The sequence below is a fragment of the Pleurodeles waltl genome, unplaced genomic scaffold (genome assembly GCF_031143425.1).
Source record: "Pleurodeles waltl isolate 20211129_DDA unplaced genomic scaffold, aPleWal1.hap1.20221129 scaffold_91, whole genome shotgun sequence".
In the NCBI taxonomy this organism is placed as follows: domain Eukaryota; kingdom Metazoa; phylum Chordata; class Amphibia; order Caudata; family Salamandridae; genus Pleurodeles; species Pleurodeles waltl.
This window is the reverse complement of record NW_027150403.1, coordinates 1,632,312-1,657,345: the sequence shown is the minus strand read 5'-3', so window position 1 is coordinate 1,657,345 and position 25,034 is coordinate 1,632,312. Positions and strand designations below refer to the sequence as shown.

The 25,034-nt window shown below is 48.6% G+C and overlaps 6 non-coding genes across 6 annotated transcripts; all 6 read right to left on the bottom strand.

Annotated features, from left to right (window-relative positions):
* Nucleotides 1-325: 325 nt before the first annotated feature.
* Nucleotides 326-398, bottom strand: TRNAV-CAC (transfer RNA valine (anticodon CAC)). The gene has a single exon. It is a non-coding gene; the product is annotated as a tRNA-Val (tRNA).
* Nucleotides 399-3,480: 3,082 nt separating this feature from the next.
* On the bottom strand, nucleotides 3,481-3,592 carry TRNAL-CAA (transfer RNA leucine (anticodon CAA)). The gene is made up of 2 exons: nucleotides 3,555-3,592; nucleotides 3,481-3,526 (listed from the first exon to the last, which is right to left on the bottom strand). It is a non-coding gene; the product is annotated as a tRNA-Leu (tRNA).
* A 307-nt stretch (nucleotides 3,593-3,899) lies between these two features.
* Nucleotides 3,900-3,972, bottom strand: TRNAV-CAC (transfer RNA valine (anticodon CAC)). The gene has a single exon. It is a non-coding gene; the product is annotated as a tRNA-Val (tRNA).
* A 3,089-nt stretch (nucleotides 3,973-7,061) lies between these two features.
* Nucleotides 7,062-7,173, bottom strand: TRNAL-CAA (transfer RNA leucine (anticodon CAA)). Its single transcript has 2 exons — nucleotides 7,136-7,173; nucleotides 7,062-7,107 (listed from the first exon to the last, which is right to left on the bottom strand). It is a non-coding gene; the product is annotated as a tRNA-Leu (tRNA).
* An 11,929-nt stretch (nucleotides 7,174-19,102) lies between these two features.
* Nucleotides 19,103-19,175, bottom strand: TRNAV-CAC (transfer RNA valine (anticodon CAC)). The gene has a single exon. It is a non-coding gene; the product is annotated as a tRNA-Val (tRNA).
* Nucleotides 19,176-19,563: 388 nt separating this feature from the next.
* TRNAP-AGG (transfer RNA proline (anticodon AGG)) lies at nucleotides 19,564-19,635 on the bottom strand. The gene has a single exon. It is a non-coding gene; the product is annotated as a tRNA-Pro (tRNA).
* Nucleotides 19,636-25,034: the final 5,399 nt, after the last annotated feature.

Sequence of the window (25,034 nt, the reverse complement as noted above, 5' to 3'; positions counted from 1 at the left end):
CACTCGGCCATCCTAACAGCCAAAACAGTGAGCAGGTCGGACTCTTCAGTCTGCAGTTGTCGATGCTGCCGCTTGCAATGTTCCTATCAAAGTCACAGCTTTAAAGGCCCCACAATAAAACATGGCCAAGAAAAAAAAGAAAAAAACAGAACAAGAAACAATGCACATGCACGACCACCGAGGGATGCAGATAACTTTTTAGCGTCCTGCAATAGTAAAGCACGTTTTACACAGGTCACAAGTTTTTAAAGGTCATTTCTGTCTAAGTGTGCATTGAGAGAGACTAAGGTTTTAGGGAGCAAACACAAAAGGTGCTGCTGCCAAGTGTTTCTGCCCGGTCTCGAACCAGGGACCTTTTGCGTGTGAGGCAAACATGATAACCTCTACACTACAGAAACAAGCTTGCGGGCTTGACTGAAGGAGCACAGTTCCCCTCATATGTTTGCACGATTTCCTCTATACTTGATAAGCAGTTGCTCGGAATGCGAGGGGTAAGTGTGAAAATTGCAGCGTTGTCAGCCAGCATGCATACACTCAGACGTCCTGAAAAATCCCACAGCTGCGGGTAGAGACAGACAAATATCTGATGCCTAAATGCCAGGAACGAGAGCCTGTGAAATCATCACACAGGGCGCACTGAGAGCAAGCAGGAAGGAAGCCAAGGCATTGTAATCCATTTTTCGCCTGAGGCAAAACATATGTTTTGCGCAACAATGCTTCGAGTGGAATGAGAAATGTTGAGGGGTTGTGTATTTTGAGCAGGATTTGATTGTTTTCCGCTAAAATGGGCTCGTCCGGGATTTGAACCAGGGACCTCTCGCACCCTAAGCGAGAATCATACCCCTAGACCAACGAGCCTGAGCACAGAAACACAACGGCTCCGACCCTGCTCGGAGGGTTGGTGACAGAGAGTGGGAGACTACATCCCAAAGCAAGAAACTGCACATGGTGCTCTCTTCTGCAGTACGACTAGAGTCATTTGCATGGTCTTCATCGAACATGACATAAAAAGCCTCTATCCTTTAGACATTTTGGCCCAGATTTACAAGAAAATGACTGAGCGCGACGCTGTGCCAAATTTGCAAGCCCCACGCGCCGTCATTTTCAAAATGCAGGGAAGCGCCGTATTTAGTAGAATACAGCGCACCCCTGTGCTTCCCCCTGCGCCAGCTCTAAATTAGCTGCTGAGCGCCAACGCAGCCGTTCTTGCACCATGGTACAAGGATGACTGCGTTGAGGGGGAAATTGTTTTTGTGCAGGAAGGGACACCTTCCTGCCCCCAAAAAAAATGTTCAATGGTGATTTGCTGTTACTTCTATGTGTGCTGCAGAATGCATCACACATAGAAAGAGCAAAAACAAGGAGAAATGAAAACATTTCTCCTCAGTGCGCCACTCTAACGACACCCCTGGGATGACGTTGGATTTTTGGCGCTGACGCAGATTTACGCCAACTCCTAAATCTGGAGCAGCATCAAAATGCTATGGTGTTGCTGTGGCATACTCCCAGCAACACCCATTGCACGCCCCTTCCAGGGAACGCGCTGCGTGCTAAGGGGCCGTATTTACAAGGTGGTGTTAAGCCACAAAAAGTGGCTGAACGCCATCTTGTAAATACCGCGCAGTGCATAGTGCCACCGGGGCGTCACTAAAAGTGATGCTCCGGTGGCGATAGGGCCTTGTAAGTCTGGCACTTTATTTGCTCAAGGTGTGTGTTCTTGGTGAGGGCAGGAAAGCTATTTTCGCTCTCGTACCTTCCTTCCTTGGCTGGCTTGAATGCTGTAGGCTCAGGCTTCATTGCAAAGGTCAAACAGTGAGCAACTGACTGCCGTAAGCTGGCGCAACTCCTCTTGGTGAGCTGTGACAGATGCCCCAGGAGCGTAGTACCTCACGATTGTCAGGGATAGACACAGTCTCTTTTATCTCAGCTTGCCTGTCAGGTGAGGCAGCAAATGCAAATACTGTGAGAAAGCCCAGCGATTCGAACCAGGGACCTTTCGCATGTGAGGTGCGCATGATAACCACTACACTACACAAAAAGACACACTTGCCGGCTTGCTTCATGTGGCTATGCATTGTACTGGAACCACCACACTATGGAAACAGACACACCTGCTTGCTTTATGTGGCTATGCATTGGACTGGGATGCAAGGATGAGGGCCAATGTTCATGACGCTCAAAGCTGAGCCTTCCGGAACACGATCTCTTCCCTTGGAAGAAAGGAACTGGGATCACTTTCATTCCAAGAGGTGATTTCAGAACTGGACCCGAAATTACCATGGAGAAGCACTGTGCATTTAATGTTCCTACGAGCACTGCTGCTCCAGCACAGAAAAGCAGTTGCAAAGAAATCTCGCATACCTTCATGATGCTGAATCGTCTCGAAGCCAGTATAAAGCATGTATTGCATTGCAACATGACATCTTACAAGAGTGAAAAGCAGAAATACTCCTGTTTAAAACACAGACTGAACCTATAAAGGTAGGGGTTTGTCTGGGATTTGAACCGAGGTCCTCTCACACCCGAAGCGAGAATCATACCCCTATACCAACTAGACTGCCGCTGCATAGTCATTTGAAACATCTTCTGAAGCGTCTTTCCGAAAAGCAGGGCCATTTGGAGGCTCTCTCTCTCTAAGCGTGCCATAGCAATTGATGTTTTCAATCAAGGATTTTTTGTTTGTCTCTAGCAAGGCAAGAGGTAGTCAAAATGCCCTGTGCCAGTGAGCTGAACTAGGGCACTGATGTGAAAAGCAGACCCTTTCTGGTAGTTGTAACCCGCTGCAAGTCATGGACCCTTGCACCTTAGACTTCCCAACCAGAAGCACTGAAGGGCCTGCTAGCTCTTGAGCCAGAGGAGCATGCCTCTCGGATTCAAGCACACTTGCTCGATCAGCGCTGGATCAGGCGAGATTTATATTAGTGGCTCATAGGCCTGAAACACTCACCTGGGAGACGCAGGGTGGCTGATTTCCCGGAATGGCCCTTGATGGGGAAATCACCTCCTTTCCCCCGCCTCATTTCAGAATTGTGTGCTAGTCGCAAGACAGTGTTCAGGGGTTCATGGGTACTGCCTACTCCCAGCTGCCTCTCTGTCTTCTTCATGTAAATTGCAAGTCACGAGGAGGCACCATTGCCAATATGCTCCGCCCACCTAACCAAGAAACCTAGTTTGAGCTTGTCTGCCTATGTTGTTGCTGGGGCAGTGTCTTCTTTGCCCAAAAGGTGGCAGGAGAGCCTCACTTCAAACGATAGAATCAACTGCTTAAGTAGAAACCAGCATGGTAGTTACTGTCATAAAGTGCAGCTCTAACAGAAGGTGTGCCTGAGACGCCCCTTCCAGTAATACACAGAATTTTGATTGAGGGTCCAGCCGATGGGTTGGTGGATTTCTCCTCACATGCCACAGCAGCTTCCAAAGATAGTGGTGTGAGGAGCTGGCTCTGCAAGCAGAGCAAGATTTATGGGAAGAAAATACACCTGTCAGAAGTGGGATTTGAACCCACGCCTCCATGAAGAGACCAGAAGGCTCAGCTTCACTGAAGATCAAGCTCTCTTGAGTCTGGCGCCTTAGACCACTCGGCCATCCTGACAGCCAAAACAGGGTGCAGGTCGGACTCTTCAGTCTGCACTTGTTGATTTTGCCGCTTGCAATGTTCCTATCAAAGTCACAGCTTTAAAGGCCCCACAATATAACATGGCCAAGAAAAAAAAAAAAAAACAGAACAAGAAACAATGCACATGCACGACCACCGAGGGATGCAGATAACTTTTTAGCGTCCTGCAATAGTAAAGCACGTTTTACACAGGTCACAAGTTTTTAAAGGTCATTTCTGTCTAAGTGTGCATTGAGAGAGACTGAGGTTTTAGGGAGCAAACACAAAAGCTGCTGCTGCCAAGTGTTTCTGCCCGGTCTCAAACCGGGGACCTTTCGCGTGTGAGGCAAACGTGATAACCACTACACTACAGAAACAAGCTTGCTGGTTTGACTGAAGGAGCACAGTTCCCCTCATATGTTTGCACGATTTCCTCTATACTTTATCAGCAGTTGCTCGGAATGCGAGGGGTAAGTGTGAAAATTGCAGCGGTGTCAGCCAGCATGCATACACTCAGACGTCCTGAAAAATCCCACAGCTGCGGGCAGAGACAGACAAATATCTGATGCCTAAATGCCAGGAAGGAGAGCCTGTGAAATCATCACACAGGGCGCACTGAGAGCAAGCAGGAAGGAAGCCAAGGCATTGTAATCCATTTTTCGCCTGAGGCAAAAAATATGTTTTGCGCAACAATGCTTCGAGTGGAATGAGAAATGTTGAGGGGTTGTGTATTTTGAGCAGGATTTGATTGTTTTCCGCTAAAATGGGCTCGTCTGGGATTTGAACCCGGGACCTCTCGCACCCTAAGCGAGAATCATACCCCTAGACCAACAAGCCTGGGCACAGAAATGCAACGGCTCCGACCCTGCTCGGAGGGTTGGTGACAGAGAGTGGGAGACTACATCCCAAAGCAAGAAACTGCACATGGTGCTCTCTTCTGCAGTACGACTAGAGTCATTTGCATGGTCTTCATCGAACATGACATAAAAAGCCTCTATCCTTTAGACATTTTGGCCCAGATTTACAAGAAAATGACTAAGCGCGACGCTGTGCCAAATTTGCAAGCCCCACGCGCCGTCATTTTCAAAATGCAGGGAAGCGCCGTATTTAGTAGAATACAGCGCACCCCTGTGCTTCCCCCTGCGCCAGCTCTAAATTAGCTGCTGAGCGCCAACGCAGCCGTTCTTGCACCATGGTACAAGGATGACTGCGTTGAGGGGGAAATTGTTTTTGTGCAGGAAGGGACAACTTCCTGCTCAAAAATAAAATCTTCAATGGTGATTTGCTCTTACTTCTATGTGTGCTGCAGAATGCATCACACATAGAAAGAGCAAAATCGAGGAGAAATGAAAACATTTCTCCTCAGTGCGCCACTCTAACGACACCCCTGGGATGGCGTTGGATTTTGGCGCTGACGCAGATTTACGCCAACTCCTAAATCTGGAGCAGCATCAAAATGCTATGGTGTTGCTGTGGCAACCTCCCAGCAACACCCATTGCACGCCCCTTCCAGGGAACGCGCTGCGTGCTAAGGGGACGTATTTACAAGGTGGTGTTAAGCCACAAAAAGTGGCTGAACGCCATCTTGTAAATACCGCGCAGTGCATAGTGCCACCGGGGCGTCACTGAAAGTGATGCTCCGGTGGCGATAGGGCCTTGTAAGTCTGGCACTTTATTTGCTCAAGGTGTGTGTTCTTGGTGAGGGCAGGAAAGCTATTTTCGCTCTCGTACCTTCCTTCCTTGGCTGGCTTGAATGCTGTAGGCTCAGGCTTCATTGCAAAGGTAAAACAGTGAGCAACTGACTGCTGTAAGCTGGCGCAACTCCTCTTGTTGAGCTGTGACAGATGCCCCAGGAGCGTAGTACCTCACGATGGTGAGGGATAGACACAGTCTCTTTTATCTCAGCTTGCCTGTCAGGTGAGGCAGGAAATGCAAATACTGTGAAAAAGCCCAGCGACTCGAACCAGGGACCTTTCGCATGTGAGGTGCGCATGATAACCACTACACTACACAAACAGACACACTTGCCGGCTTGCTTCATGTGGCTATGCATTGTACTGGAACCACCACACTATGGAAACAGACACACCTGCTTGCTTTATGTGGCTATGCATTGGACTGGGATGCAAGGATGAGGGCCAATGTTCATGACGCTCAAAGCTGAGCCTTCCAGAACACGATCTCTTCCCTTGGAAGAAAGGAACTGGGATCACTTTCATTCCAAGAGGTGATTTCAGAACTGGACCCGAAATTACCATGGAGAAGCACTGTGCATTTAATGTTCCTACGAGCACTGCTGCTCCAGCACAGAAAAGCAGTTGCAAAGAAATCTCGCATACCTTCATGATGCTGAACCGTCTCGACGCCAGTATAAAGCATGTATTGCATTGCAACATGACATCTTACAAGAGTGAAAAGCAGAAATGCTCCTGTTTAAAACACAGACTGAACCTATAAAGGTAGGGGTTTGTCCGGGATTTGAACCGAGGTCCTCTCACACCCGAAGCGAGAATCATACCCCTATACCAACTAGACTGCCGCTGCATAGTCATTTGAAACATCTTCTGAAGCGTCTTTCAGAAAAGCAGGGCCATTTGGAGGCTCTCTCTCTAAGCGTGCCGTAGCAATTGATGTTTTCTGTCAAGGATTTTTTGTTTGTCTCTAGCAAGGCAAGAGGTAGTCAAAATGCCCTGTGCCAGTGAGCTGAACTAGAGCACTAATGTGAAAAGCAGACCCTTTCTGGTAGTTGTAACCCGCTGCAAGTCATGGACCCTTGCACCTTAGACTTCCCAACCAGAAGCACTGAAGGGCCTGCTGGCTCTTGAGCCAGAGGAGCATGCCTCTTGGATTCAAGCACACTTGCTCAAACAGCGCTCGATCAGGCGAGATCAGGTGAGATTTATATTAGTGGCTCATAGGCCTGAAACACTCACCTGGGAGACGCAGGGTGGCTGATTTCCCGGAATGGCCCTTGATGGGGAAATCACCTACTTTCCCCCGCCTCATTTCAGAATTGTGTGCTAGTCGCAAGACAGTATTCAGGGGTTCATGGGTACTGCCTACTCCCAGCTGCCTCTCTGTCTTCTTCATGTAAATTGCAAGTCACGAGGAGGCACCATTGCCAATATGCTCCGCCCACCTAACCAAGAAACCCAGTTTGAGCTTGTCTGCCTGTGTTGTTGCAGGGGCAGTGACTTCTTTGCCCAAAAGGTGGCAGGAGAGCCTCACTTCAAACGATAGAATCAACTGCTTAAGTAGAAACCAGCATGGCAGTTACTGTCATAAAGTGCAGCTCTAACAGAAGGTGTGCCTGAGACGCCCCTTCCAGTAATACACGGAATTTTGATTGAGGGCCCAGCCGATGGGTTGGTGGATTTCTCTTCACATGCCACAGCAGCTTCCAAAGATAGTGGTGTGAGGAGCTGGCTCTGCAAGCAGAGCAAGATTTAAGGAAAGAAAATACACCTGTCAGAAGTGGGATTTGAACCCACGCCTCCATGAAGAGACCAGAAGTCTCAGCTTCACTGAAGATCAAGCTCTCTTGAGTCTGGCGCCTTAGACCACTCGGCCATCCTGACAGCCAAAACAGTGTGCAGGTCTGACTCTTCAGTCTGCACTTGTTGATGCTGCCGCTTGCAATGTTCCTATCAAAGTCACAGCTTTAAAGACCCCACAATATAACATGGCCAAGAAAAAAAAAAAAAAACAGAACAAGAAACAATGCACATGCACGACCACCGAGGGATGCAGATAACTTTTTATCGTCCTGCAATAGTAAAGCACGTTTTACACAGGTCACAAGTTTTTAAAGGTCATTTCTGTCTAAGTGTGCATTGATAGAGACTGAGGTTTTAGGGAGCAAACACAAAAGCTGCTGCTGCCAAGTGTTTCTGCCCAGTCTCGAACCGGGGACCTTTCTCGTGTGAGGCAAACGTGATAACCACTACACTACAGAAACAAGCTTGCTGGCTTGACTGAAGGAGCACAGTTCCCCTCATATGTTTGCACGATTTCCTCTATACTTGATCAGCAGTTGCTCGGAATGCGAGGGGTAAGCGTGAAAATTGCAGCAGTGTCAGCCAGCATGCATACACTCAGACGTCCTGAAAAATCCCACAGCTGCGGGCAGAGACAGACAAATATCTGATGCCTAAATGCCAGGAACGAGAGCCTGTGAAATCATCACACAGGGCGCACTGAGAGCAAGCAGGAAGGAACCAAGGCATTGTAATCCATTTTTCGCCTGAGGCAAAAAATATGTTTTGCGCAACAATGCTTCGAGTGGAATGAGAAATGTTGAGGGGTTGTGTATTTTGAGCAGGATTTGATTGTTTTCCGCTAAAATGGGCTCGTCTGGGATTTGAACCCTGGACCTCTCGCACCCTAAGCGAGAATCATACCCCTAGACCAACGAGCCTGGGCACAGAAATGCAACGCCTCCGACCCTGCTCGGAGGGTTGGTGACAGAGAGTGGGAGACTACATCCCAAAGCTGAAACTGCACATGGTGCTCTCTTCTGCAGTACGACTAGAGTCATTTGCATGGTCTTCATCGAACATGACATAAAAAGCCTATATCCTTTAGACATTGTGGCCCAGATTTACAAGAAAATGACTGAGCGCAACGCTGTGCCAAATTTGCAAGCCCCACGCGCCGTCATTTTAAAAAGGCAGGGAAGCGCCGTATTTAGTAGAATACAGCGCACCCCTGTGCTTCCCCCTGTGCCAGCTCTAAATTAGCTGCTGAGCGCCAACGCAGCCGTTCTTGCACCATGGTACAAGGATGACTGCGTTGAGGAGGAAATTGTTTTTGTGCAGGAAGGGACACCTTCCTGCCCAAAAAAAAAATCTTCAATGGTGATTTGCTCTTACTTCTATGTGTGCTGCAGAATGCATCACACATAGAAAGAGCAAAAACAAGGAGAAATGAAAACATTTCTCCTCAGTGCGCCACTCTAACGGCACCCCTGGGATGGCGTTGGATTTTGGCGCTGACGCAGATTTACGCCAACTCCTAAATCTGGAGCAGCATCAAAATGCTATGGTGTTGCTGTGGCACACTCACAGCAACACCCATTGCACGCCCCTTCCAGGGAAAGCGCTGAATGCTAAGGGGCCGTATTTACAAGGTGGTGTTAAGCCACAAAAAGTGGCTGAATGCCATCTTGTAAATACCATGCAGTGCATAGTGCCACCGGGGCGTCACTAAAAGTGATGCTCCGGTGGCGATAGGGCCTTGTAAGTCTGGCACTTTATTTGCTCAAGGTGTGTGTTCTTGGTGAGGGCAGGAAAGCTATTTTCGCTCTCATACCTTCCTTCCTTGGCTGGCTTGAATGCTGTAGGCTCAGGCTTCATTGCAAAGGTCAAACAGTGAGCAACTGACTGCCGTAATCTGGCGCAACTCCTCTTGGTGAGCTGTGACAGATGCCCCAGGAGCATAGTACCTCACGATGGTGAGGGATAGACACAGTCTCTTTAATCTCAGCTTGCCTGTCAGGTGAGGCAGGAAATGCAAATACTGTGAAAAAGCCCAGCGACTCGAACCAGGGACCTTTCGCATGTGAGGTGCGCATGATAACCACTACACTACACAAACAGACACACTTGCCGGCTTGCTTCATGTGGCTATGCATTGTACTGGAACCACCAAACTATGGAAACAGACACACCTGCTTGCTTTATGTGGCTATGCATTGGACTGGGATGCAAGGATGAGGGCTAATGTTCATGACGCTCAAAGCTGAGCCTTCCGGAACACGATCTCTTCCCTTGGAAGAAAGGAACTGGGATCACTTTCATTCCAAGAGGTGATTTCAGAACTGGACCCGAAATTACCATGGAGAAGCACTGTGCATTTAATGTTCCTACGAGCACTGCTGCTCAAGCACAGAAAAGCAGTTGCAAAGAAATCTCGCATACCTTCATGATGCTGAACCGTCTCGACGCCAGTATAAAGCATGTATTGCATTGCAACATGACATCTTACAAGAGTGAAAAGCAGAAATACTCCTGTTTAAAACACAGACTGAACCTATAAAGGGAGGGGTTTGTCTGGGATTTGAAAAGAGGTCCTCTCACACCCGAAGCGAGAATCATACCCCTATACCAACTAGACTGCCGCTGCATAGTCATTTGAAACATCTTCTGAAGCGTCTTTCAGAAAAGCAGGGCCATTTGGAGGCTCTCTCTCTAAGCGTGCCATAGCAATTGATGTTTTCTGTCAAGGATTTTTTGTTTGTCTCTAGCAAGGCAAGAGGTAGTCAAAATGCCCTGTGCCAGTGAGCTGAACTAGGGCACTGATGTGAAAAGCAGACCCTTTCTGGTAGTTGTAACCCGCTGCAAGTCATGGACCCTTAAACCTTAGACTTCCCAACCAGAAGCACTGAAGGGCCTGCTAGCTCTTGAGCCAGAGGAGCATGCCTCTTGGATTCAAGCACACTTGCTCGATCAGCGCTCGATCAGGCGAGATCAGGCGAGATTTATATTAGTGGCTCATAGGCCTGAAACACTCACCTGGGAGACGCAGGGTGGCTGATTTCCCAGAATGGCCCTTGATGGGGAAATCACCTCCTTGCCCCCACCTCATTTCAGAATTGTGTGCTAGTCGCAAGACAGTGTTCAGGGGTTCATGGGTACTGCCTACTCCCAGCTGCCTCTCTGTCTTCTTCATGTAAATTGCAAGTCACGAGGAGTCACCATTGCCAATATGCTCCGCCCACCTAACCAAGAAACCCAGTTTGAGCTTGTCTGCCTGTGTTGTTGCAGGGGCAGAGTCTTCTTTGCCCAAAAGGTGGCAGGAGAGCCTCACTTCAAACGATAGAATCAACTGCTTAAGTAGAAACCAGCATGGTAGTTACTGTCATAAAGTGCAGCTCTAACAGAAGGTGTGCCTGAGACGCCCCTTCCAGTAATACACGGAATTTTGATTGAGGGCCCAGCCGATGGGTTGGTGGATTTCTAGTCACATGCAACAGCAGCTTCCAAAGATAGTGGTGTGAGGAGCTGGCTCTGCAAGCAGAGCAAGATTTAAGGGAAGAAAATACACCAGTCAGAAGTGGGATTTGAACCCACGCCTCCATGAAGAGACCAGAAGGCTCAGCTTTACTGAAGATCAAGCTCTCTTGAGTCCGGCGCCTTAGACCACTCGGCCATCCTGACAGCCAAAACAGTGTGCAGGTCTGACTCTTCAGTCTGCACTTGTTGATGCTGCCGCTTGCAATGTTCCTATCAAAGTCACAGCTTTAAAGGCCCCACAATATAACATGGCCAAGAAAAAAAAACAAAACAGAACAAGAAACAATGCACATGCACGACCACCGAGGGATGCAGATAACTTTTTAGCGTCCTGCAATAGTAAAGCACGTTTTACACAGGTCACAAGTTTTTAAAGGTCATTTCTGTCTAAGTGTGCATTGAGAGAGACTAAGGTTTTAGGGAGCAAACACAAAAGCTGCTGCTGCCAAGAGTTTCTGCCCAGTCTCGAACCGGGGACCTTTCACGTGTGAAGCAAACCTGATAACCACTACACTACAGAAAGAAGCTTGCTGGCTTGATTGAAGGAGCACAGTTCCCCTCATATGTTTGTACGATTTCCTCTATACTTGATCAGCAGTTGCTCGGAATGCGAGGGGTAAGCGTGAAAATTGCAGCGGTGTCTGCCAGCATGCATACACTCAGACGTCCTGAAAAATCCCAAAGCTGCGGGCAGAGACAGACAAATATCTGATGCCTAAATGCCAGGAACGAGAGCCTGTGAAATCATCACACAGGGCGCACTGAGAGCAAGCAGGAAGGAAGCCAAGGCATTGTAATCCATTTTTCGCCTGAGGCAAAAAATATGTTTTGCGCAACAATGCTTCGAGTGGAATGAGAAATGTTGAGGGGTTGTGAATTTTGAGCAGGATTTGATTGTTTTCCGCTAAAATGGGCTCGTCCGGGATTTGAACCCGGGACCTCTCGCACCCTAAGTGAGAATCATACCCCTAGACCAACAAGCCTGGGCACATAAATGCAACGGCTCCGACCCTGCTCGGAGGGTTGGTGACAGAGAGTGGGAGATTACATCCCAAAGCAAGAAACTGCACATGGTGCTCTCTTCTGCAGTACTACTAGAGTCATTTGCATGGTCTTCATCGAACATGACATAAAAAGCCTCTATCCTTTAGACATTGTGGCCCAGATTTACAAGAAAATGACTGAGCGCGACGCTGTGCCAAATTTGCAAGCCCCACGCGCCGTCATTTTCAAAATGCAGGGAAGCGCCGTATTTAGTAGAATACAGCGCACCCCTGTGCTTCCCCCTGCGCCAGCTCTAAATTAGCTGCTGAGCGCCAACGCAGCCGTTCTTGCACCATGGTAAAAAGGTGACTGCGTTGAGGGGGAAATTGTTTTTGTGCAGGAAGGGACACCTTCCTGCCCAAAAAAAAAATCTTCAATGGTGATTTGCTCTTACTTCTATGTGTGCTGCAGAATGCATCACACATAGAAAGAGCAAAAACAAGTAGAAATGAAAACATTTCTCCTCAGTGCGCCACTCTAACGGCACCCCTGGGATGGCGTTGGATTTTGGCGCTGACGCAGATTTACGCCAACTCCTAAATCTGGAGCAGCATCAAAATGCTATGGTGTTGCTGTGGCACACTCCCAGCAACACCCATTGCACGCCCCTTCCAGGGAACGCGCTGCGTGCTAAGGGGCCGTATTTACAAGGTGGTGTTAAGCCACAAAAAGTGGCTGAACGCCATCTTGTAAATACCGTGCAGTGCATAGTGCCACCGGGGCGTCACTAAAAGTGATGCTCCGGTGGCGATAGGGCATTGTAAGTCTGGCACTTTATTTGCTCAAGGTGTGTGTTCTTGGTGAGGGCAGGAAAGCTATTTTCGCTCTCGTACCTTCCTTCCTTGGCTGGCTTGAATGCTGTAGGCTCAGGCTTCATTGCAAAGGTCAAACAGTGAGCAACTGACTGCCGTAAGCTGGAGCAACTCCTCTTGGTGAGCTGTGACAGATGCCCCAGGAGCGTAGTACCTCACGATGGTGAGGGATAGACACAATTTCTTTTATCTCAGCTTGCCTGTCAGGTGAGGCAGGAAATGCAAATACTGTGAAAAAGCCCAGTGACTCGAACCAGGGACCTTTCGCATGTGAGGTGCGCATGATAACCACTACACTACACAAACAGACACACTTGCCGGCTTGCTTCATGTGGCTATGCATTGTACTGGAACCACCACACTATGGAAACAGGCACATCTGCTTGCTTTATGTGGCTATGCATTGGACTGGGATGCAAGGATGAGGGCCAATGTTCATGACGCTCAAAGCTGAGCCTTCCGGAACACGATCTCTTCCCTTGGAAGAAAGGAACTGGGATCACTTTCATTCCAAGAGGTGATTTCAGAACTGGACCCGAAATTACCATGGAGAAGCACTGTACATTTAATGTTCCTACGAGCACTGCTGCTCAAGCACAGAAAAGCAGTTGCAAAGAAATCTCGCATACCTTCATGATGCTGAACCGTCTCGACGCCAGTATAAAGCATGTATTGCATTGCAACATGACATCTTACAAGAGTGAAAAGCAGAAATACTCCTGTTTAAAACACAGACTGAACCGATAAAGGGAGGGGTTTGTCTGGGATTTGAAAAGAGGTCCTCTCACACCCGAAGCGAGAATCATACCCCATACCAACTAGACTGCCGCTGCATAGTCATTTGAAACATCTTCTGAAGCGTCTTTCAGAAAAGCAGGGCCATTTGGAGGCTCTCTCTCTAAGCGTGCCATAGCAATTGATGTTTTCTGTCAAGGATTTTTTGTTTGTCTCTAGCAAGGCAAGAGGTAGTCAAAATGCCCTGTGCCAGTGAGCTGAACTAGGGCACTGATGTGAAAAGCAGACCCTTTCTGGTAGTTGTAACCCGCTGCAAGTCATGAACCCTTACACATTAGACTTCCCAACCAGAAGCACTGAAGGGCCTGCTAGCTCTTGAGCCAGAGGAGCATGCCTCTTGGATTCAAGCACACTTGCTCGATCAGCGCTCGATCAGGCGAGATCAGGTGAGATTTATATTAGTGGCTCATAGGCCTGAAACACTCACCTGGGAGACGCAGGGTGGCTGATTTCCCAGAATGGCCCTTGATGGGGAAATCACCTCCTTTCCCCCGCCTCATTTCAGAATTGTGTGCTAGTCGCAAGACAGTGTTCAGGGGTTCATGGGTACTGCCTACTCCCAGCTGCCTCTCTGTCTTCTTCATGTAAATTGCAAGTCACGAGGAGGCACCATTGCCAATATGCTCCGCCCACCTAACCAAGAAACCCAGTTTGAGCTTGTCTGCCTGTGTTGTTGCAGGGGCAGTGTCTTATTTGCCCAAAAGGTGGCAGGAGAGCCTCACTTCAAACGATAGAATCAACTGCTTAAGTAGAAACCAGCATGGTAGTTACTGTCATAAAGTGCAGCTCTAACAGAAGGTGTGCCTGAGACGCCCCTTCCAGTAATACACGGAATTTTGATTGAGGGCCCAGCCGATGGGTTGGTGGATTTCTCCTCACATGCCACAGCAGCTTCCAAAGATATTGGTGTGAGGAGCTGGCTCTGCAAGCAGAGCAAGATTTAAGGGAAGAAAATACACCTGTCAGAAGGGGGATTTGAACCCACGCCTCCATGAAGAGACCAGAAGGGTCAGCTTCACTGAAGATCAAGCTCTCTTGAGTCTGGCGCCTTAGACCACTCGGTCATCCTGACAGCCAAAACAGTGTGCAGGTCTGACTCTTCAGTCTGCACTTGTTGATGCTGCCGCTTGCAATTTTCCTATCAAAGTCACAGCTTTAAAGGCCCCACAATATACAGAACAAGAAACAATGCACATGCACGACCACCGAGGGATGCAGATAACTTTTTAGCGTCCTGCAATAGTAAAGCACGTTTTACACAGGTCACAAGTTTTTAAAGGTCATTTCTGTCTAAGTGTGCATTGAGAGAGACTGAGGTTTTAGGGAGCAAACACAAAAGCTGCTGCTGCCAAGTGTTTCTGCCGGGTCGCGAACTGGGGACCTTTCGCGTTTGAGGCAAACGTGATAACCACTACACTACAGAAACAAGCTTGCTGGCTTGACTGAAGGAGCACAGTTCCCCTCATATGTTTGCACGATTTCCTCTATACTTGATCAGCAGTTGCTCGGAATGCGAGGGGTAAGCGTGAAAATTGCAGCGGTGTCAGCCAGCATGCATACACTCAGACGTCCTGAAAAATCCCACAGCTGCGGGCAGAGAAAGACAAATATCTGATGCCTAAATGCCAGGAACGAGAGCCTGTGAAATCATCACACCGGGCGCACTGAGAGCAAGCAGGAAGGAAGCCAAGGCATTGTAATCCATTTTTCGCCTGAGGCAAAAAATATGTTTTGCGCAACAATGCTTCGAGTGGAATGAGAAATGTTGAGGGGTTGTGTATTTTGAGCAGGATTTGATTGTTTTCCGCTAAAATAGGCTCGTCCGGGATTTGAACCCAGGACCTCTCGCACCCTAAGCGAGAATCGAACCCCTAGACCAACAAGCCTTGGCACAGAAATGCAACGGCTCCGACCCTGCTCGAAGGGTTGGTGACAGAGAGTGGGAGACTACATCCCAAAGCAAGAAACTGCACATGGTGCTCTCTTCTGCAGTACGACTAGAGTCATTTGCATGGTCTTCATCGAACATGACATAAAAAGCCTCTATCCTTTAGACATTGTGGCCCAGATTTACAAGAAAATGACTGAGCGCAACGCTGTGCCAAATTTGCAAGCCCCACGCGCTGTCATTTTCAAAATGCAGGGAAGCGCCGTATTTAGTAGAATACAGCGCACCCCTGTGCTTCCCCCTGCGCCAGCTCTAAATTAGCTGCTGAGCGCCAACGCAGCCGTTCTTGCACCATGGTAAAATGGTGACTGGGTTGAGGGGGAAATTGTTTTTGTGCAGGAAGGGACACCTTCCTGCCCAAAAAAAATATCTTCAATGGTGATTTGCTCTTACTTCTATGTGTGCTGCAGAATGCATCACACATAGAAAGAGCAAAAACAAGGAGAAATGAAAACATTTTTCCTCAGTGCGCCACTCTAACGACACCCCTGGGATGGCGTTGGATTTTGGCGCTGACGCAGATTTACGCCAACTCCTAAATCTGGAGCAGCATCAAAATGCTATGGTGTTGCTGTGGCACACTCCCAGCAACACCCATTGCACGCCCCTTTCAGGGAACGCGCTGCGTGCTAAGGGGCCGTATTTACAAGGTGGTGTTAAGCCATAAAAAGTGGCTGAACGCCATCTTGTAAATACCGCGCAGTGCATAGTGCCACCGGGGCGTCACTAAAAGTGATGCTCCGGTGGCGATAGGGCCTTGTAAGTCTGGCACTTTATTTGCTCAAGGTGTGTGTTCTTGGTGAGGGCAGGAAAGCTATTTTCGCTCTCGTACCTTCCTTCCTTGGCTGGCTTGAATGCTGTAGGCTCAGGCTTCATTGCAAAGGTCAAACAGTGAGCAACTGACTGCCGTAAGCTGGCGCAACTCCTCTTGGTGAGCTGTGACAGATGCCCCAGGAGCGTAGTACCTCACGATGGTGAGGGATAGACACAGTCTCTTTTATCTCAGCTTGTCTGTCAGGTGAGGCAGGAAATGCAAATACTGTGAAAAAGCCCAGCGACTCGAACCAGGGACCTTTCGCATGTGAGGTGCACATGATAACCACTACACTACACAAACAGACACACTTACCGGTTTGCTTCATGTGGCTATGCATTGTACTGGAACCACCACACTATGGAAACAGGCACACCTGCTTGCTTTATGTGGCTATGCATTGGACTGGGATGCAAGGATGAGGGCCAATGTTCATGACGCCCAAAGCTGAGCCTTCCGGAACACGATCTCTTCCCTTGGAAGAAAGGAACTGGGATCACTTTCATTCCAAGAGGTGATTTCAGAACTGGACCCGAAATTACCATGGAGAAGCACTGTGCATTGAGGGCCATATTTATACTTTGTGACGCAAAACTGCGCTAACGCAGTTTTGCGCCCAAAAAATTAGCGCTGGCTAACGCCATTCTGAAGCGCCATGCGGGCGCCGTATTTATTGAATGGCGTTAGCCGGCGTTAGCCGACCGGCGCTGCCTGGTGTGCGTGAAAAAAAAACACGTACACCAGGCAGCGCCGGCGTAGGGAAAAATGGCGTTTGGGCATCCAAAAATGGGGCAAGTCAGGCTGAGGCAAAAAAATCGTCTTAACCCGATTTGCGCCATTTTTTGTTGGCGCCCAGACGCCATTAACATGACTCCTGTCTTAGCAAAGACAGGAGTCATGCCCCCTTGCCCAATGGCCATGCCCAGGGGACTTATGTCCCCTGGGCATGGTCATTGGGCACAGTGGCATGTAGGGGGGCACAAATCAGGCCCCCCTATGCCACAATTTTTTTTAAAAAAAATGACTTACCACAACTTACCTTTTCTTCCCTGGGATGGGTCCCTCCATCGTTGGGTGTCCTCCTGGGGTGGGCAAGGGTGGCAGGGGGTGTCCCTGGGGGCTTGGGAGGGCACCTCTGGGCTCATTCTGAGCCCACAGGTCCCTTAACGCCTGCCCTGACCCAGGCGCAAAAATCCGGCGCAAATGCGGGTTTTTTATTCCCTCCCACTCCCGGGCGTCATTTTTGCCCGGGAGTATAAATACGACGCATATGCATCGGAGTCATTTTTTAAGACGGGAACGCCTGCCTTGCATATCATTAACGCAAGGAAGGTGTTCACGCAAAAAAATGACGCTAACTCCATGAACTTTGGCGCTAGATGCGTCTAACGCCAAAGTATAAATATGGAGATAGTTTTGCGTCGAATTTGCGTCGAAAAAAACAACGCAAATTCGGCGCAAACGGAGTATAAATATGCCCCTTAATGTTCCTACGAGCACTGCTGCTCCAGCACAGAAAAGCAGTTGCAAAGAAATCTCGCATACCTTCATGATGCTGAACCGTCTCGACGCCAGTATAAAGCATGTATTGCATTGCAACATGACATCTTACAAGAGTGAAAAGCAGATATACTCCTGTTTAAAACACAGACTGAACCTATAAAGGTAGGGGTTTGTCTGGGATTTGAACCGAGGTCCTCTCACACCTGAAGCGAGAATCATACCCCTATACCAACTAGACTGCCGCTGCATAGTCATTTGAAACATCTTCTGAAGCGTCTTTCAGAAAAGCAGGGCCATTTGGAGGCTCTCTCTCTAAGCGTGCCATAGCAATTGATGTTTTCTGTCAAGGATTTTTTGTTAGTCTCTAGCAAGGTAAGAGGTAGTCAAAATGCCCTGTGCCAGTGAGCTGAACTAGGGCACTGATGTGAAAAGCAGACCCTTTCTGGTAGTTGTAACCCGCTGCAAGTCCTGGAACCTTGCACTCTAGACTTCCCAACCAGAAGCACTGAAAGGCCTGCTAGCTCTTGAGCCAGAGGAGCATGCCTCTTGGATTCAAGCACACTTGCTCGATCAGCGCTCGATCAGGCAAGATTTATATTAGTGGCTCATAGGCCTGAAACACTCACCTGGGAAACGCAGGGTGGCTGATTTCCCGGAATGGCCCTTGATGGGGAAATCACCTCCTTTCCCCCGCCTCATTTCAGAATTGTTTGCTAGTCGCAAGACAGTGTTCAGGGGTTCATGGGTACTGCCTACTCCCAGCTGCCTCTCTGTCTTCTTCATGTAAATTGCAAGTCACGAGGAGGCACCATTGCCAATATGCTCCGCCCACCTAACCAAGAAACCCAGTTTGAGCTTGTCTGCCTGTGTTGTTGCAGGGGAAGTGTCTTCTTTGCCCAAAAGGTGGCAGGAGAGCCTCACTTCAAACGATAGAATCAACTGCTTAAGTAAAAACCAGCATGGTAGTTACTGTCATAAAGTGCAGCTCTAACAGAAGGTGTGCCTGAGACGCCCCTTCCAGTAATACACGGAATTTTGATTGAGGGCCCAGCCGATGGGTTGGTGGATTTCTCCTCACATGCCACAGCAGCTTCCAAAGATAGTGATGTGAGGAGCTGGCTCTGCAAGCAGGGCAAGATTTAAGGGAAGAAAGTACACCTGTCAGAAGGGGGATTTGAACCCACGCCTCCATGAAGAGACCAGAAGGCTCAGCTTCACTGAAGATCAAGATCTCTTGAGTCTGGCACCTTAGACCACTCGGCCATCCTGACAGCCAAAACTGTGTTCAGGTCGGACTCTTCAGTCTGCACTTGTTGAAGCTGCCGCTTGCAATGTTCCTATCAAAGTCACAGCTTTAAAGGCCCCACAATATAACATGGCCAAGAAAAAAAAAAAAAAACAGAACAAGAAACAATGCACATGCACGACCACCGAGGGATGCAGATAACTTTTTAGCGTCCTGCAATAGTAAAGCACGTTTTACACAGGTCACAAGTTTTTAAAGGTCATTTCTGTCTAAGTGTGCATTGAGAGAGACTGAGGTTTTAGGAAGCAAACACAAAAGCTGCTGCTGCCAAGTGTTTCTGCCCGGTCTCGAACCGGGGACCTTTCGCATGTGAGGCGAACGTGATAACCACTACACTACAGAAAAAAGCTTGCTGGCTTGACTGAAGGAGCACAGTTCCCCTCATATGTTTGCACGATTTCCTCTATACTTGATCAGCAGTTGCTCGGAATACGAGGGGTAAGTGTGAAAATTGCAGCGGTGTCAGCCAGCATGCATACACTCAGACGTCCTGAAAAATCCCACAGCTGCGGGCAGAGACAGACAAATATCTGATGCCTAAATGCCAGGAACGAGAGCCTGTGTAATCATCACACAGGGCGCACTGAGAGCAAGCAGGAAGGAAGCCAAGGCATTGTAATCCATTTTTCGCCTGAGGCAAAAAATATGTTTTGCGCAACAATGCTTCGAGTGGAATGAGAAATGTTGAGGGGTTGTGTATTTTGAGCAGGATTTGATTGTTTTCCACTAAAATGGGCTCGTCCGGGATTTGAACCCGGGACCTCTCGCACCCTAAGCGAGAACCATACCCTTAGACCAACGAGCCTGGGCACAGAAACACAACGGCTCCGACCCTGCTCGGAGGGTTGGTGACAGAGAGTGGGAGACCACATCCCAAAGCAAGAAACTGCACATGGTGCTCTCTTCTGAAGTACGACTAGAGTCATTTGCATGGTCTTCATCGAACATGACATAAAAAGCCTCTATCCTTTAGACATTTTGGCCCAGATTTACAAGAAAATGACTGAGCGCGACGCTGTGCCAAATTTGCAAGCACCACGCGCCGTCATTTTCAAAATGCAGGGAAGCGCCGTATTTAGTAGAATACAGCGCACCCCTGTGCTTCCCCCTGCGCCAGCTCTAAATTAGCTGCTGAGCGCCAACGCAGCCGTTCTTGCACCATGGTACAGGGATGACTGCGTTGAGGGGTAAATTGTTTTTGTGCAGGAAGGGACACCTTCCTGCCCAAAAAAAAAATCTTCAATGGTGATTTGCTCTTACTTCTATGTGTGCTGCAGAATGCATCACACATAGAAAGAGCAAAAACAAGGAGAAATGAAAACATTTCTCCTCAGTGCGCCACTATAACGACACCCCTGGGATGGCGTTGGATTTTGGCGCTGACGCAGATTTACGCCAACTCCTAAATCTGGAGCAGCATCAAAATGCTATGGTGTTGCTGTGGCACACTCCCAGCAACACCCATTGCACGCTCCTTCCAGGGAACGCGCTGCGTGCTAAGGGGCCGTATTTACAAGGTGGTGTTAAGCCACAAAAAGTGGCTGAACGCCATCTTGTAAATACAGCGCAGTGCATAGTGCCACCGGGGCGTCACTAAAAGTGATGCTCCGGTGGCGATAGGGTCTTGTAAGTCTGGCACTTTATTTGCTCAAGGTGTGTGTTCTTGGTGAGGGCAGGAAAGCTATTTTCGCTCTCGTACCTTCCTTCCTTGGCTGGCTTGAATGCTGTAGGCTCAGGCTTCATTGCAAAGGTCAAACAGTGAGCAACTGACTGCCGTAAGCTGGCGCAACTCCTCTTGGTGAGCTGGGACAGATACCCCAGGAGCGTAGTACCTCACGATGGTGAGGGATAGACACAGTCTCTTTTATCTCAGCTTGCCTGTCAGGTGAGGCAGGAAATGCAAATACTGTGAAAAAGCCCAGCGACTAGAACCAGGGACCTTTCGCATGTGAGGTGCGCACGATAACCACTACACTACACAAGCAGACACACTTGCCGGCTTGCTTCATGTGGCTATGCATTGTACTGGAACAACCACACTATGGAAACAGACACACCTGCTTGCTTTATGTGGCTATGCATTGGACTGGGATGCAAGGATGAGGGCCAATGTTCATGACGCTCAAAGCTGAGCCTTCCGGAACACGATCTCTTCACTTGGAAGAAAGGAACTGGGATCACTTTCATTCCAAGAGATGATTTCAGAACTGGACCCAAAATTACCATGGAGAAGCACTGTGCATTTAATGTTCCTACGAGCACTGCTGCTCCAGCACAGAAAAGCAGTTGCAAAGAAATCTCGCATACCTTCATGATGCTGAACCGTCTCGACGCCAGTATAAAGCATGTATTGCATTGCAACATGACATCTTACAAGAGTGAAAAGCAGAAATACTCCTGTTTAAAACACAGACTGAACCTATAAAGGTAGGGGTTTGTCTGGGATTTGAAGCGAGGGCCTCTCACACCCGAAGCGAGAATCATACCCCTATACCACCTAGACTGCTGCTGCATAGTCATTTGAAACATCTTCTGAAGCGTCTTTCAGAAAAGCAGGGCCATTTGGAGGCTCTCTCTCTAAGCGTGCCATAGCAATTGATGTTTTCTCTCAAGGATTTTTTGTTTGTCTCTAGCAAGGCAAGAGGTAGTCAAAATGCCCTGTGCCGGTGAGCTGAACTAGGGCACTGATGTGAAAAGCAGAACCTTTCTGGTAGTTGTAACCCGCTGCAAGTCATGGACCCTTGCACCTTAGACTTCCAGACCAGAAGCACTGAAGGGCCTGCTAGCTCGTGAGCCAGAGAAGCATGCCTCTTGGATTCAAGCACACTTGCTCGCTCAATCAGGCTCGATCAGGCGAGATTTATAGTAGTGGCTCATAGGCCTGAAACACTCACCTGGGAGACGCAGGGTGGCTGATTTCCCGGAATGGCCCTTGATGGGGAAATCACCTCCTTTCCCCCGCCTCATTTCAGAATTGTGTGCTAGTCGCAAGACAGTGTTCAGGGGTTCATGGGTACTGCCTACTCCCAGCTGCCTCTCTGTCTTCTTCATGTAAATTGCAAGTCACGAGGAGGCACCATTGCCAATATGCTCCGCCCACCTAACCAAGAAACCCAGTTTGAGCTTGTCTGCCTGTGTTGTTGCAGGGGCAGTGTCTTCTTTGCCCAAAAGGTGGCAGGAGAGCCTCACTTCAAACGATAGAATCAACTGCTTAAGTAGAAACCTGCATGGTAGTTACTGTCATAAAGTGCAGCTCTAACAGAAGGTGTGCCTGAGACGCCCCTTCCAGTAATACACGGAATTTTGATCGAGGGCCCAGCCGATGGGTTGGTGGATTTCTCCTCATATGCCACAGCAGCTTCCAAAGATAGTGGTGTGAGGAGCTGGCTCTGCAAGCAGAGCAAGATTTAAGGGAAGAAAATACACCTATCAGAAGTGGGATTTGAACCCACGCCTCCATGAAGAGACCAGAAGGCTCAGCTTCACTGAAGATCAAGTTCTCTTGAGACTGGCGCCTTAGACCACTCGGCCATCCTGACAGCCAAAACAGTGTGCAGGTCGGACTCTTCAGTCTGCACTTGTTGATGCTGCCGCTTGCAATGTTCCTATCAAAGTCACAGCTTTAAAGGCCCCACAATATAACATGGCCAAGAAAAAAAAAAAAAAACAGAACAAGAAACAATGCACATGCACGACCACCGAGGGATGCAGATAACTTTTTAGCGTCATGCAATAGTAAAGCACGTTTTACATAGGTAACAAGTTTTTAAAGGTCATTTCTGTCTAAGTGTGCATTGAGAGAGACTGAGGTTTTAGGAAGCAAACACAAAAGCTGCTGCTGCCAAGTGTTTCTGCCTGGTCTCGAAACGGGGACCTTTCGTGTGTGAGGCGAACGTGATAACCACTACACTACAGAAACAAGCTTGCTGGCTTGACTGAAGGAGCACAGTTCCCCTCATATGTTTGCACGATTTCCTCTATACTTGATCAGCAGGGGCTCGGAATGCGAGGGGTAAGTGTGAAAATTGCAGCGGTGTCAGCCAGCATGCATACACTCAGACGTCCTGAAAAATCCCACAGCTGCGGGCAGAGACAGACAAATATCTGATGCCTAAATGCCAGGAACGAGAGCCTGTGAAATCATCACACAGGGCGCACTGAGAGCAAGCAGGAAAGAAGCCAAGACATTGTAATCCATTTTTCGCCTGAGGCAAAAAATATGTTTTGCGCAACAATGCTTCGAGTGGAATGAGAAATGTTGAGGGGTTGTGTATTTTGAGCAGGATTTGATTGTTTTTCGCTAAAATGGGCTCGTCCGGGATTTGAACCTGGGACCTCTCGCACCCTAAGCGTGAATCATACCCCTAGACCAACGAGCCTGGGCACAGAAACGCAACGGCTCCGACCCTGCTCGGAAGGTTGGTGACAGAGAGTGGGAGACTACATCCCAAAGGAAGAAACTGCACATGGTGCTCTCTTCTGCAGTCCGACTAGAGTCATTTGCATGGTCTTCATCGAACATGACATAAAAAGCCTCTATCCTTTAGACATTTTGGCCCAGATTTACAAGAAAATGACTGAGCGCGACGCTGTGCCAAATTTGCAAGCCCCACGCGCCGTCATTTTCAAAATGCAGGGAAGCGCCGTATTTAGTAGAATACAGCGCACCCCTGTGCTTCCCCCTGCGCCAGCTCTAAATTAGCTGCTGAGCGCCAACGCAGCCGTTCTTGCACCATGGTACAAGGATGACTGCGTTGAGGGGTAAATTGTTTTTGTGCAGGAAGGGACACCTTCCTGCCCAAAAAAAAAATCTTCAATGGTGATTTGCTCTTACTTCTATGTGTGCTGCAGAATGCATCACACATAGAAAGAGCAAAAACAAGGAGAAATGAAAACATTTCTCCTCAGTGCGCCACTCTAACGACACCCCTGGGATGGCGTTGGATTTTGGCGCTGACGCAGATTTACGCCAACTCCTAAATCTGGAGCAGCATCAAAATGCTATGGTGTTGCTGTGGTACACTCCCAGCAACACCCATTGCACGCCCCTTCCAGGGAACGCGCTGCGTGCTAAGGGGCCGTATTTACAAGGTGGTGTTAAGCCACAAAAAGTGGCTGAACGCTATCTTGTAAATACCGCGCAGTGCATAGTGCCACCGGGGCGTCATTAAAGTGATGCTCCGGTGGCGATAGGGCCTTGTAAGTCTGGCACTTTATTTGCTCAAGGTGTGTGTTCTTGGCGAGGGCAGGAAAGCTATTTTCGCTCTCGTACCTTCCTTCCTTGGCTGGCTTGAATGCTGTAGGCTCAGGCTTCATTGCAAAGGTCAAACAGTGAGCAACTGACTGACGTAAGCTGGCGCAACTCCTCTTGGTGAGCTGTGACAGATGCCCCAGGAGCTTAGTACCTCACGATGGTGAGGGATAGACACAGTCTCTTTTATCTCAGATTGCCTGTCAGGTGAGGCAGGGAATGCAAATACTGTGAAAAAGCCCAGCGACTCGAACCAGGGACCTTTCGCATGTGAGGTGCGCATGATAACCACTACACTACACAAACAGACACACTTGCCAGCTTGCTTCATGTGGCTATGCATTGTACTGGAACCACCACACTATGGAAACAGACACACCTGCTTGCTTTATGTGGCTATGCATTGGACTGGGATGCAAGGATGAGGGCCAATGTTCATGACGCTCAAAGCTGAGCCTTCCGGAACACGATCTCTTCCCTTGGAAGAAAGGAACTGGGATCACTTTCATTCCAAGAGGTGATTTCAGAACTGGACCCGAAATTACCATGGAGAAGCACTGTGCATTTAATGTTCCTACGAGCACTGCTGCTCCAGCACAGAAAAGCAGTTGCAAAGAAATCTCGCATACCTTCATGATGCTGAACCGTCTCGACGCCAGTATAAAGCATGTATTGCATTGCAACATGACATCTTACAAGAGTGAAAAGCAGAAATACTCCTGTTTAAAACACAGACTGAACCTATAAAGGTAGGGGTTTGTCTGGGATTTGAACCGAGGGCCTCTCACACCCGAAGCGAGAATCATACCCCTATACCACCTAGACTGCTGCTGCATAGTCATTTGAAACATATTCTGAAGCATCTTTCAGAAAAGCAGGGCCATTTGGAGGCTCTCTCTCTAAGCGTGCCATAGCAATTGATGTTTTCTCTCAAGGATTTTTTGTTTGTCTCT